This window comes from Eubalaena glacialis, chromosome 3 (genome assembly GCF_028564815.1).
Source record: "Eubalaena glacialis isolate mEubGla1 chromosome 3, mEubGla1.1.hap2.+ XY, whole genome shotgun sequence".
Lineage (NCBI taxonomy): Eukaryota > Metazoa > Chordata > Mammalia > Artiodactyla > Balaenidae > Eubalaena > Eubalaena glacialis.
This window is the reverse complement of record NC_083718.1, coordinates 78,952,847-78,965,690: the sequence shown is the minus strand read 5'-3', so window position 1 is coordinate 78,965,690 and position 12,844 is coordinate 78,952,847.

The window sequence follows — 12,844 nt, the reverse complement described above, 5'->3', positions numbered from 1 at the left end:
TTTAATCCATTTTGAGTTTATTTTTGTGTATGGTGTCAGGGAGTGTTCTAATTTCATACTTTTACATGTACCTGTCCAATTTTCCCAGCACCACTTATTGAAGAGGCTGTCTTTTCTCCACTGTATATGCTTGCCTCCTTTATCAAAGATAAGGTGACCATATGTGCGTCGGCTTATCTCTGGGCTTTCTATCCTGTTCCATTGATCTATATTTCTGTTTTTGTGCCAGTACCAAACTGTCTTGATTACTGTAGCTTTGTAATATAGTCTGAAGTCAGGGAGCCTGATTCCTCCAGCTCCATTTTTCGTTCTCAAGATTGCTTTGGCTATTCGGGGTCTTTTGTGTTTCCATACAAATTGTGAAATTTTTTGTTCTAGTTCTGTGAAAAATGCCAGTGGTAGTTTGATAGGGATTGCATTGAATCTGTAGATTGCTTTGGGTAGCAGAGTCATTTTCACAATGTTGATTCTTCCAATCCAAGAACATGGTATATCTCTCCATCTATTTGTAGCATCTTTAATTTCTTTCAACAGTGTCCTATAATTTTCTGCATACAGGTCTTTTGTCTCCTTAGGTAGGTTTATTCCTAGATATTTTATTCTTTTTGTTGCAATGGTAAACGGGAGTGTTTTCTTAATTTCACTTTCAGATTTTTCATCATTAGTATACAGGAATGCAAGATATTTCTGTGCATTAATTTTGTATCCTGCTACTTTACCAAATTCATTGATTAGCTCTAGTAGTTTTCTGGTAGCATCTTTTGGATTCTCTATGTATAGTATCATGTCATCTGCAAACAGTGACAGCTTTACTTCTTCTTTTCCGATTTGGATTCCTTTTATTTCTTTTTCTTCTCTGATTGCTGTGGCTAACACTTCCAAAACTATGTTGAATAATAGTGGTGCGAGTGGGCAACCTTGTCTTGTTCCTGATCTTAGTGGAAATGGTTTCAGTTTTTCACCATTGAGGACAATGTTGGCTGTGGGTTTGTCATATACGGCCTTTATTATGTTGAGGAAAGTTCCCTCTATGCCTACTTTCTGCAGGACTTTTATCATAAATGGGTGTTGAATTTTGTCGAAAGCTTATTCTGCATCTATTGAGATGATCATATGGTTTTTCTCCTTCAATTTTTTAATATGATGTATCACGTTGATTGATTTGCGTATATTGAAGAATCCTTGCATTCCTGGAATAAACCCCACTTGATCATGGTGTATAATCCTTTTAATGTGCTGTTGGATTCTGTTTGCTAGTATTTTGTTGAGGATTTTTGCATCTATGTTCATCAGTGATATTGGCCTGTAGTTTTCTTTCTTTGTGACATCTTTGCCTGGTTTTGGTATCAGGGTGATGGTGGCCTCGTAGAATGAGTTGGGGAGTGTTCCTCCCTCTGCAATATTTTGGAAGAGTTTGAGAAGGATAGGTGTTAGCTCTTCTCTAAATGTTTGATAGAGTTTGCCTGTGAAGCCATCTGGTCCTGGGCTTTTGTGTGTTGGAAGATTTTTAATCACAGTTTCAATTTCAGTGCTTGTGATTGGCCTGTTCATATTTTCTATTTCTTCCTGGTTCAGTCTTGGCAGGTTGTGCATTTCTAAGAATCTGTCCATTTCTTCCATGTTGTCCATTTTATTGGCATAGAGTTGCTTGTAGTAATCTCTCATGATCCTTTGTATTTCTGCAGTGTCAGTGGTTACTTCTCCTTTTTCATTTCTAATTCTATTAATTTGAGTCTTCTCCCTTTTTCTCTTGATGAGTCTGGCTAATGGTTTATCAATTTTGTTTATCTTCTCAAAGAACCATCTTTTAGTTTCATTGATTTTTGCTATTGTTTCCTTCATTTCTTTTTCATTTATTTCTGATCTGATCTTTATGATTTCTTTCCTTCTGCTAGCTTTGGGGTTTTTTTGTTCTTGTTTCTCTAATTGCTTTAGGTGCAAGGTTAGGTTGTTTATTCGAGATGTTTCCTGTTTCTTGAGGTAGGCTTGTATTGCTATAAACTTCCCTCTTAGAACTGCTTTTGCTGCATCCCATAGGTTTTGGATCGTCGTGTCTCCATTGTCATTTGTTTCTAGGTATTTTTTGATTTCCCCTTTGATTTCTTCAGTGATCACTTCGTTACGAAGTAGTGTATTGTGTAGCCTCCATGTGTTTGTATTTTTTACAGATCTTTTCCTGTAATTGATATCTAGTCTCATAGCGTTGTGGTCGGAAAAGATACTTGATACGATTTCAATTTTTTTAAATTTACCAAGGCTTGATTTGTGACCCAAGATATGATCTATCCTGGAGAATGTTCCATGAGCACTTGAGAAAAATGTGTATTCTGTTGTTTTTCGGTGGAATGTCCTATAAATATCAATTAAGTCCATCTTGTTTAATGTATCATTTAAAGCTTGTGTTTCCTTATTTATTTTCATTTTGGATGATCTGTCCATTGGTGAAAGTGGGGTGTTAAAGTCCCTTACTATGATTGTGTTACTGTCGATTTCCCCTTTTATGGCTGTTAGTATTTGCCTTATGTATTGAGGTGCTCCTATGTTGGGTGCATAAATATTTACAATTGTTATACCTTCTTCTTGGATTGATCCCTTGATCATTATGTAGTGTCCTTCTTTGTCTCTTGTAATAGTCTTTGTTGTAAAGTCTATTTTGTCTGATATGAGAATTGCTACTCCAGTTTTCTTTTGATTTCCATTTGCATAGAATATCTTTTTCCATCCCCTCGCTTTCAGTCTGTATGTGTCCCTAGGTCTGAAGTGGGTCTCTTGTAGACAGCATATATACAGGTCTTGTTTTTTATCCATTCAGCCAGTCTATGTCTTTTGGTTGGAGCATTTAATCCATTTACATTTAAGGTAATTTTCAATATGTATGTTCCTATTACCATTTTCTTAATTGTTTTGGGTTTGTTTTTGTAGGTCTTTACCTTCTCTTGTGTTTCCTACCTAGAGAAGATCCTTTAGCATTTGTTGTAAAGCTGGTTTGTTGGTGCTGAATTCTCTTAGTTTTTGCTTGTTTGTAAAGGTTTTAATTTCTCCATCAAATGTGAATGAGATCCTTGCTGGGTAGAGTAATCTTGGTTGTAGGTTTTTCCCCTTCATCACTTTATATATGTCCTGCCACTCCCTTCGTGCTTGCAGAGTTTCTGCTGAAAGATCAGCTGTTATCCTTATGGGGATTCCCTTGTGTGTTATTTGTTGTTTCCCCCTTGCTGCTTTTAATATATTTCTTTGTATTTAATTTTTGATAGTTTGATTAATATGTGTCTTGGCATGTTTCTCCTTGGATTTATCTTGTATGGGACTCTCTGTGCTTCCTGGACTTGAGTAACTATTTCATTTCCCATATTAGAGAAGTTTCAACTATAATCTCTTCCAATATTTTCTCAATCCCTTTCTTTTTCTCTTCTTCTTCTGGGACCCCTATAATTCGAATGTTGGTTTCTTTAATGTTGTCCCAGAGGTCTCTGAGCCTGTCCTCAATTCTTTTAATTCTTTTTTCTTTATTCTGCTCTGCAGTCGTTATTTCCACTATTTTATCTTCCAGGTCACTTATCCGTTCTTCTGACTCAGTTATTCTGCTATTGATCCCTTCTAGAGAATTTTTAATTTCATTTATTGTGTTTTTCATCACTGTTTGTTTGTTCTTTAGCTCTTCTAAGTCCTTGTTAAACTTTTCTTGTATTTTCTCCATTCTATTTCCAAGATTTTGGATCATCTTTACTATCGTTATTCTGAATTGTTTTTCAGGTAGACTGCCTATTTCCTCTTCATTTGTTAGGTCTGGTGGGTTTTTACCTTGCTCCTTCATCTGCTGTGTGTTTCTCTGTCTTCTTATTTTGCTTAACTTACTGTGGTTGTGGTCTCCTTTTCGCCAGCTGCAAGTTTGTAATTCCCATTATTCTTGGTGTCTGCCCCAGTGGCTAAGGTTGGTTAGTGGGTTGTGTAGTCTTCCTGATGGAGGGGACTAGTTCCTGTGTTCTGGTGGATGAGGCTGGATCTTGTCTTTCTGGTGGGCAGGTCCACGTCTGGTGGTGTGTTTTGGGGTGTCTGTGGCCTTATTATGATTTTAGGCAGCCTCTCTGCTAATGGGTGGGGTTGTGTTCCTGTCTTGCTAGTTGTTTGGCATAGGGTGTCCAGCACTGTAGCTTGCTGGTGATTGAGTGGAGCTGGGTCTTGGAGTTGAGAAGGCGATCTCTGGGAGATTTTCGCAGTTTGATATTATGTGGAGCTGGGAGGTGTCTTGTGGACCAATGTCCTGAACTTGGCTCTCCCACCTCTGAGACACAGCCCTGATGTCTGGCTGGAGCACCAAGAGCCTGTCAATCACACGGCTCTGAATAAAAGGGAGAAAAAAAAAAGAAAGAAAGAAAGAGAAGTTAAAGTAAAATAAAATAGAAAGTTATTAAAATAAAAAATAGAAAATAATTATTAAAAAAATTTTTTTTAAGGAATAAAAAAAAAGAAAGAAAGAAAGAAGAGAGCAACCAAACCAAAAAACAAATCCACCAATGATAACAAGTGCGAAGAACTATACAAAAAAAAAAAAACAAAAAAAACAAAACGGAGAGAGAGAACCCTAGTACCAATGGTAAAAGCAAAGCTATACAGACAAAATCACACACAGAAGCATACACATACACACTCACAAAAAGAGAAAAAGGGAAAAAAATATATATATCATTGTTCCCAAAGTCTACCTCCTCAATTTGGGATGATTCGTTGTCTATTCAGGTATTCCACAGATGCAGGGTACATCAAGTTGATTGTGGAGATTTAATCCGCTGTTCTTGAGGCTGCTGGGAGAAATTTCCCTTTCTCTTCTTTGTTCACACATCTCCTGGGGTTCAACTTTGGATTTGGCCCTGCCTCTGTGTGTAGGTAGCCTGAGGGCCTCTGTTTCCGCCCAGACTGTATGGGGTTAAAGGAGCAGCTGATTTGGGGGCTCTGGCTCACTCTGGCCAGGGGGCGGGAGGGGTACGGCATGCAGGGCGAGCCTGCGGCAGCAGAGGCCAGCGTGACGTTGCAACAGCCTGAGGCGTACCATGTGTTCTCCCAGGGAAGTTGTCCCTGGATCATGGGACCCTGGCAGTGGTGAGCTGCACAGGCTCCTGGGAGGGGAGGTGTGGATAGTGATCTGTGTTTGCACACAGGCTTCTTGGTGGCTATAGCAGCAGTCTCAGCATCTCATGCCTGTGTCTGGGGTCCGCGCTGATAGCCACCGCTTGCACCCGTCTCTGGAGATCCTTTAAGCTGCGCTCTTAATCCCCTCTCCTCGTGCACCAGGAAACAAAGAGGCAAGAAAAAGTCTCTTGCCTCTTTGGCAGCTCCAGACTTTTTCCTGGACTCCCTCCCAGCTAGCTGTGGCACACTAGCCCCCTTCAGGCTGTGTTCACGCAACCAACCCCAGTCCTCTCCCTGGGGTCTGACCTCCGAAGCCCGAGTCTCAGCTCCCAGACCCCGCCCACCCTGGCGGGTGAGCAGACAAGCCTCTCGGACTGGTGAGTGCTGGTCGGTGCTGATCCTCTGTGCGGGAATCTCTCCGCTTTGACCTCCGCACCCCTGTTGCTGCGCTCTCCTCCGTGGCTCCGAAGCTTCCCCCCTCCGCCATCCGCAGTCTCCGCCAGTGAAGGGGCTTCCTAGTATGTGGAAACTTTTCCTCCTTCACAGCTCCCTCCCAGAGGTGCAGGTTCCATCCCTATTCTTTTGTCTCTGTTTTTTCTTTTTTCTTTTGCCCTACCCAGCTACATGGGGAGTTTCTTGCCTTTTGGGAGGTCTGAGGTCTTCTGTCAGCGTTCAGTAGGTGTTCTGTAGGAGTTGTCCCACATGTAGATGTATTTCTGATGTATTCGAGGGGAGAAAGGTGATCTCCACGTCTTAGTCTTCTGCCATCTTCAATTGTCTTATTTATTAATTATGTTGTTCAAATCTTATTCATACTTGTAGATTTGCCTTTTCTATCACTCAGGGAGGAATACTAAAAGAAATCTCCACCATTCTTTTTTTTTAAATAAATTTATTCATTTATTTATATATATATATATTTTTAGCTGTGTTCGGTCTTCGTTACTGTGTGCGGGCTTTCTCTAATTGTGGCCAGTGGGGGCTGCTCTTCATTGTGGTGCATGGGCTTCTCATTGTGGTGGCTTCTCTTGTTGTGGAGCATGGGCTCTAGGTGCGTGGGCTCAGTAGCTGTGGCTCACAGGCTCTAGAACGCAGGCTCAGTAGTTGTGGTGCACGGGCTTAGTTGCTCTGCGACATGTGGGATCTTCCTGGACCAGGGCTCTAACTCTTGTCCCCTGCATTGGCAGGCAGATTCTTAACCACTGCACCAGCAGGGAAGTCCTCCACCATTCTTAAACTTAAAAAAAAAGATTTAAAAAAAATCAGGTTTCACTTTATAATTTTGAGAATATATTCCTAGATGCATAAATGTTTGCAATGTTATAGCTTCTTTGTGATTCATTTCCTCCTTCATACCTTATAATGCTTCCTTACCTCTAAGGCTATTTTGTCATAACTTAGTATATCCATACCAGTTTCTTTTTGGCTAGTGTTTTCATAGTATATTTTTTTCATTGTTTCATTTTTATATCTTCTGTTTACTTACATGTATGCTATTTCTCTTGTGAGCATAATATAGTTAAGTCATTTTCTATTTGGTTTAGCAACCTTTGTCTTTTAATTATTTAGTTTAGATATCTACAGCATAATTACTGTTATTTTGGGTTTAAATCTACCATCTATCATCTTACTGTTACTTCCTTCTTTTCCTGTCTCTTTTATATTCTTTCGCCTTCCTGAGTTTCTGCCTGTTTTTTGGGTTAAATATTTTTAATTATACCATTTTCCCATTTATTAACTTGTTGGTTTCATGATCTTTTACTATTTTATTGTTTATCCCGGAAAGTTCTACATGCTTCCTAAGCTTATTAAATTCTAATATAAATTAGTATTTTACCACTTTATGATAGTGCAGTGATCCTAGAGCACTTTAATTCCATTTATCCTTCTCCCGACTTATATGCTACAGTTCTCATATATTTTAATTTATTTTATACAGCAAATTTTAAATTTTAAATGAATTTAAATTTAAATTTATTTAACACAGCTAATATTGATTTTGATTTATTTACCCTTTCCATTGCTTAACTTGAAGTTAGGGTTGGGGGTTAGCAATGTCAGTTGACCTAATCAAATCAGGAATTGCAATTATTCGAGTGTGAATTTCAGTCCCTGTGAGGGCTGCTCTATCTCTTCTATTTCTGATTTACTTTTACTATTAAGGTACAGAGCTTTAGAATGCCAAGTTTTAGAGTTTTAACTGAAAGCTTGTGGTGTCTACCAGGGCTTCTGTTTCCATGTAGGCTCCCAATTCCAATTTTTGTCTCCTTAGCCCCATGACTCTGGAAGGTTCTGCTTAGCCTCTTGGTTTCTCAGGCACCACTTTTGGAGGTAATGGATACCTGTGGGTGAAGGGAATGTGGTCCCAAATGCTGGGTTCCACCTCTCAGGACTTCTTTCCTTTTCTGGATCATGACCTCTAATTCCTCACTGTCTTCACAGTTCTCAGACATCTTCAAAAGGATGATGTTTTTCAAAATCTATCTAGCTGATCTCAGCAGGATAGTTTTTCCTAAAGGATCTAATGCGCCATTGCAAAACTGAAATTCCAGTGTTATTTTAAAAGTCAATAAAATTGGTTAATATCATGATCTTGAAAGTTCAAAGATTTATTAGTAATTCAGGGAGGCAGATGGAAACTTTAACCCATGACATTAGCACATTCAGGAGCCATTACAAGGGAGACATTATTGTTTCCTCAAGTTACAGGGGTCATCTGTGATAATAATAGTAATGATGATGATGGTGGTGGTGGTAGTGGTTCTAATGATACAAGGAGTTAATAATGTTTAAATGTTTCTTGTGTGCTTTTTTATACATTTCTCATTTAATTCTCACAATAATCACATGAGGAAGGTAATATAGTTGTTCTCATTTCAGAGCTGTGGCTGCCACAGCTCACAGAGTTGTGCAATTTGTTCAAGCAATATCCACATAAAGCAAGATGGCTTAATAATACTCTTGTTTCAATTCTTCTTTTTTGTGTGATTCTAAGGGAAAATAAGAAGTTAGAATATTTTCCATATAGTATTAGAACAGGGATACAGATGACTTTGGAGTTTGAAAGTGGGCCTTAATTTGGAGAGCTTATTTACAAGGAAAAGTTAAGGAAATGAATGGCAGAGTTAGGAATGGTCACTGAAATGGTTAGGAGAAGAGATGATAGCAGGTCCTAAAAATCTTAGTAAAATCAAAAGTATATATGAAACAAACATGAGCCCACACAAGTATAATAAATAGTGAATAAATTAAAAATGGGGGAAAGGGACAAATCTTCCTTACAGAAGGATTCCAGACTATCTATGTAGGAACTCCCCTTCCAGGATGTGGAGTTTGATTCCCTGCCCTTGAACGTGGGCTGGACTAATTGTCTCACTTCTGGTGCATAGAGTGTGAGAAGTAAAGTAGTAACTTTAGTGGAAAAACCTGGCAGACACAAGCTTAGCATAGTGATCTGGATTATCATTACCAGTCATAAATCATGTTGCTATCATATGCCTCTAACATGATGTGATGAGAAGGGCGTGTCACATCTGTAGTATTCTTGCCTCAAACTCACAACCCCAAACTCATCATGAGAAAAATATCAGACAAACCCAAAGTGAGGGAAAGTCTACAAAATATGTGGCCAGTGCTCTTCAAAATTGTTCAGGTCATGAAAACAAGGAAAGATGGAGAAGCTTTCACAGATTGGAGAAGACTAAAGGCCTTATCGTGTCTCTCTAGAGAGGCGATAATTAAATGCACTGTGATATGATCTGACCAGCAAGCTGGTAAAAGAACTAAGTTGGCCCCTGTAGCAGTCATGGACAGAGTCTCCTTAACCATCTCAAGTCCCAAGCTGGCCCCTTTTCCTGCTTTACCAACAGAAAAATTCACATCATCCTATTGTCAACATTGACATAGTCCAACAAGTTGCTTTCATTTAGAGAGCTGAGAGAAAAAATGATAAGCACTTAAAAAAAAATGCAGTGTGATATCCTGGATGGGAACTTTGAACAGAAAACATGAATTAGTGGAAAAATTGGTGAAATCTGAACAAATCCGTACTTTAATGATGATGTACCAATATTAATTTCTTAGTTTTGGCAAATTTACCACAGTTATGTAAGATGTTAACTTTAGGAGAAACTGTGTAGAACTTTCTATACTATCTTGCATCTTTTCCCTAAATCTAAAATTATTCCCAAATAAAAAATTATCTTAAAAAGTCCTAGTAAAGTCTAAAAACAAACAAAAAAACCCAAAAAAGTAGCCAGAGTTCATAAAGTATGTAAACTGTTAAGATGGCCTACACAAGTGTGTGCCACATGAAATAGCACTTAATCTGAGGGTCTACACTCTATGCAATAAACTAAGAACAACTAAAAAGAAATTCACCTGGGTGAGAGCAGTGAAAGAAAAATTTAATTTAGGAATGCATGGACAAGATGTCAATTTAATAGGAATGAAAAATGTAAAAGCTGAAATTCAGTATTACATCTTCTATTCAAATATTTTTCATTGAAAGCCTTCATGAACCTATTAAGAAGTGTTAACTATCCTGGCTGGAGATGATCAGAGTAAAGATCCTCAGGCTAATGAGAAACCAGCCTTATGCAATGACCACTCCGTCTTCTGCTGTATTTCACTAATTAGTGCAAAGAATTAAGAAACAGTGATCTTTAGCCATAGAATATAAGATATCATGAACTCGGTAGTGTGGATGCAGAAAGGTAGGTTGTTGTGATGATGGATCCTCCAGACTCCCTAAATGAAGCACTGAGGTCAGCATGCAGGTGTGTTAGGGGTTCCAGCCTGGGCTGAACCAGGATTCAGACATGAGTGGAAGGTTTGGCAGATTTGTGGGCTGAACACATTTGAATCACAGAAAGCCATAGGGATATGGATAAAAATAGAAAGTTACTGTTTTCAGTTTCAACACTCAAACTGCTCTTTCCAAAATTAAACTAAATTAAATTAAATTAATTACTATACCAAACATCACAGAATAGAACATTTCCATCATACAGGTAGTTTTGTTAGGCAGCACTACTTTAAGATGTGGTTAGCATAACTCAAAACTCCTTAAGCTACATAACAAAAATGTAACCAAAAGGGGGGATAAAGACATGGATTTCCATTTGGAATTAGCACTTTGAGGGCCTCAGAGCATACTGTACTACTTTGGATCATACGGACCCAGTTCATATCAATAGCCATAAATATAGTGGTGCATGACACACAATGACTGAAGACATGGAAGACAGAGCTGAGAAACTTGCACACAGGTTTTCAAAAGGTGGGAGCTGGATGGACTCATTGGTAAGTTCATGGAAGAATCACAAAGGTGCTCTGAGAAATAATTATTTAAGACTTTGGGGAGTCTGAAGGTAATCCAATAAGAGGTTAAGGGCAATGATCAGAGCAATGTGGATTAGTGTTCTAATCCAAAGAGACCTTTTTGTACCCTGTTATTGTGGTTATCTGGGACAACATTGGCTTCATAAATTCACATGAATGGAATTGTTATCTAAATGGAAATCTCTCTGAAAAAGAATGAGACCTCAGAGAGAAAATGTCACTGAGCTTTAGAATTAGATTTGGAAGGAAAAGAGCTGGAATATATAAACCTCCTGGAAATTAACCATAGGCAGGAGTTGGCTGTGTGGGCAGAGTTGGAAGATTAAACAATTGCTGAGTAGATGAATGAAGCTTAGAAATGGCCCAACTGTGTGATCATATTGGACTGTCTGTGAATATTCTCTCCTTTTTCCTGCACCTTTGAAAAAAGGGCCACACGTTCAAATTGAAAGATGAGATTTTATTATATGGTTGACTATTGAATGCTTGTAGATATAATAGAAGTTGATGTTACTTTATACCTTCCGTTAACATTTTATTAAATTGGTACTGCTTATTCTAATATCATTAAACTTGTAAACCAGACTTCATTGGAGGAAATACAGGAAGGTCCCTAGATGATTACAGAGTTTTCAATAGCAGCAGATTGAATACTTCCTTACATTTATACAAATGTGTTCAAAGATACTATTTTAAATCATTTCTAGGCAATTTCCCCCCATCATTTCCTTGCTTAGGAAGATTTCTTTGTCTAAAGCGACATCTTGTCATATGTTTCCAGTGAATTTTTCAGTTTTGGCAAGAAGGTAAACAAAAGGAGATCTGTGAGTGTGATTGTGGGACTGCCCCTGAGTGAAGCAGAGGACGGAGAATTTCTTCTTAAAAGAGACCTGGCCACAAACAGTAAATAAGAAAGGAGGAAACAATTATACCATATTAAGTACCAAAAATTAAAGTTAGTTAAATATTTTTTCCTTTGGAATTTATCTTCAGGATTTTAATTTAGAAGAAATGTTATGATTTTTTAAATTGTTGTGGGGCTGTTATCAGAAATTTCTTGCTGCTTTGCTCAGTCATTGTTGTCACTTGTGGCTTCAGTAACCTCAAAATTGAAAACTGGTGTGTGGTTATTTCACCCATGTGACAGTGCAATTTCTTGTGAAATAGTAAAATTACTTTCTTCTCCAACATTTTTGCTTTATTTTATTTTGTGAATGATTCTACAGTTCTCCAAATTAGTAAGTTACTTGTAGTATGTTTAGCATATGCCATTTGAATCTTTTGACAATGTATTATGTTTTTTTTGTAGGATAGTATGTATTCTCTTCAGTATCTATCTGTGTCTATAGACCATAATGGTATTATGAAACCAAGGTAGATTTACAGAGCTATATATAGCTTTAAATGTATTTGTAGAGAAGAAGAAATGTTGAAAATAAGTGATCTAGACATTCACTCAATGACCAAGTAAAATGAATCAAAAAGTGAGGAAGAAAGGAAGTAAATATAAAGGCTGTATCATTAAAATAGAAATTAAAACATATTATAATAGAAACTACCAAATGAGACATAGACAGCTTTTTTGAAAAAAAATAAAATAAAATATAAAAGTAAACTCTAGAAGGAATGATAAAAAAGATAATACACAAATAAAGAACACTGTGATTTAAAAAGTGGGTGTTAATGGATGCAGTAAAGAGTAAAAATTAATAAGAGGAAACTATGTACAACTTCATTTCAGGTCATTTGAAGTCAAAATGAGATGAAAAATTTTACTGAATGTTATAAATGATTCAAATAAGACCCAAAAGAAAAAGAAACCCTAAGTATATCAGTTACCATAAAAATTGAAACTGATGGCAAATTTGTGACTAATCCAAAAGGCTTCAGGCTCTTAATGATGTTTCAAGATATATAAAATAATGGAAAACAACAGAAGTCATTTCATGAGGCTAGAATATCACAACACAAAAACTCAACAACCTGACAAGAATACTTGAAGATAAATAAAGCAAACAAAAAAACAAAGCAAACAATGGAACCGAACACCCAATAGCTATTATCCAATTTCACTTAGGAATTTAAGTAAATTTAGATACAACATGTAGAGTTTTTACCAGGAGTGTAAGAATAATTGAACATTAGAAAATCGATTAATGTGGTTGTCTATATCATCTCACTACATGTCTGATAAAACCCTCAATAAAGTTAAACATACACTGATGAAAAAATATGTTACCAATTTTGGAATAAAAGAGAACTTCCTTCATATGGCTTAGTTTAGCTATAACCAACGTGTAGCAAATATAAGAGTAACAAAAATGTATAAGGTTTAACATTAAAATTAGGAAAAGGACAAGGGTGTCTGCTATTG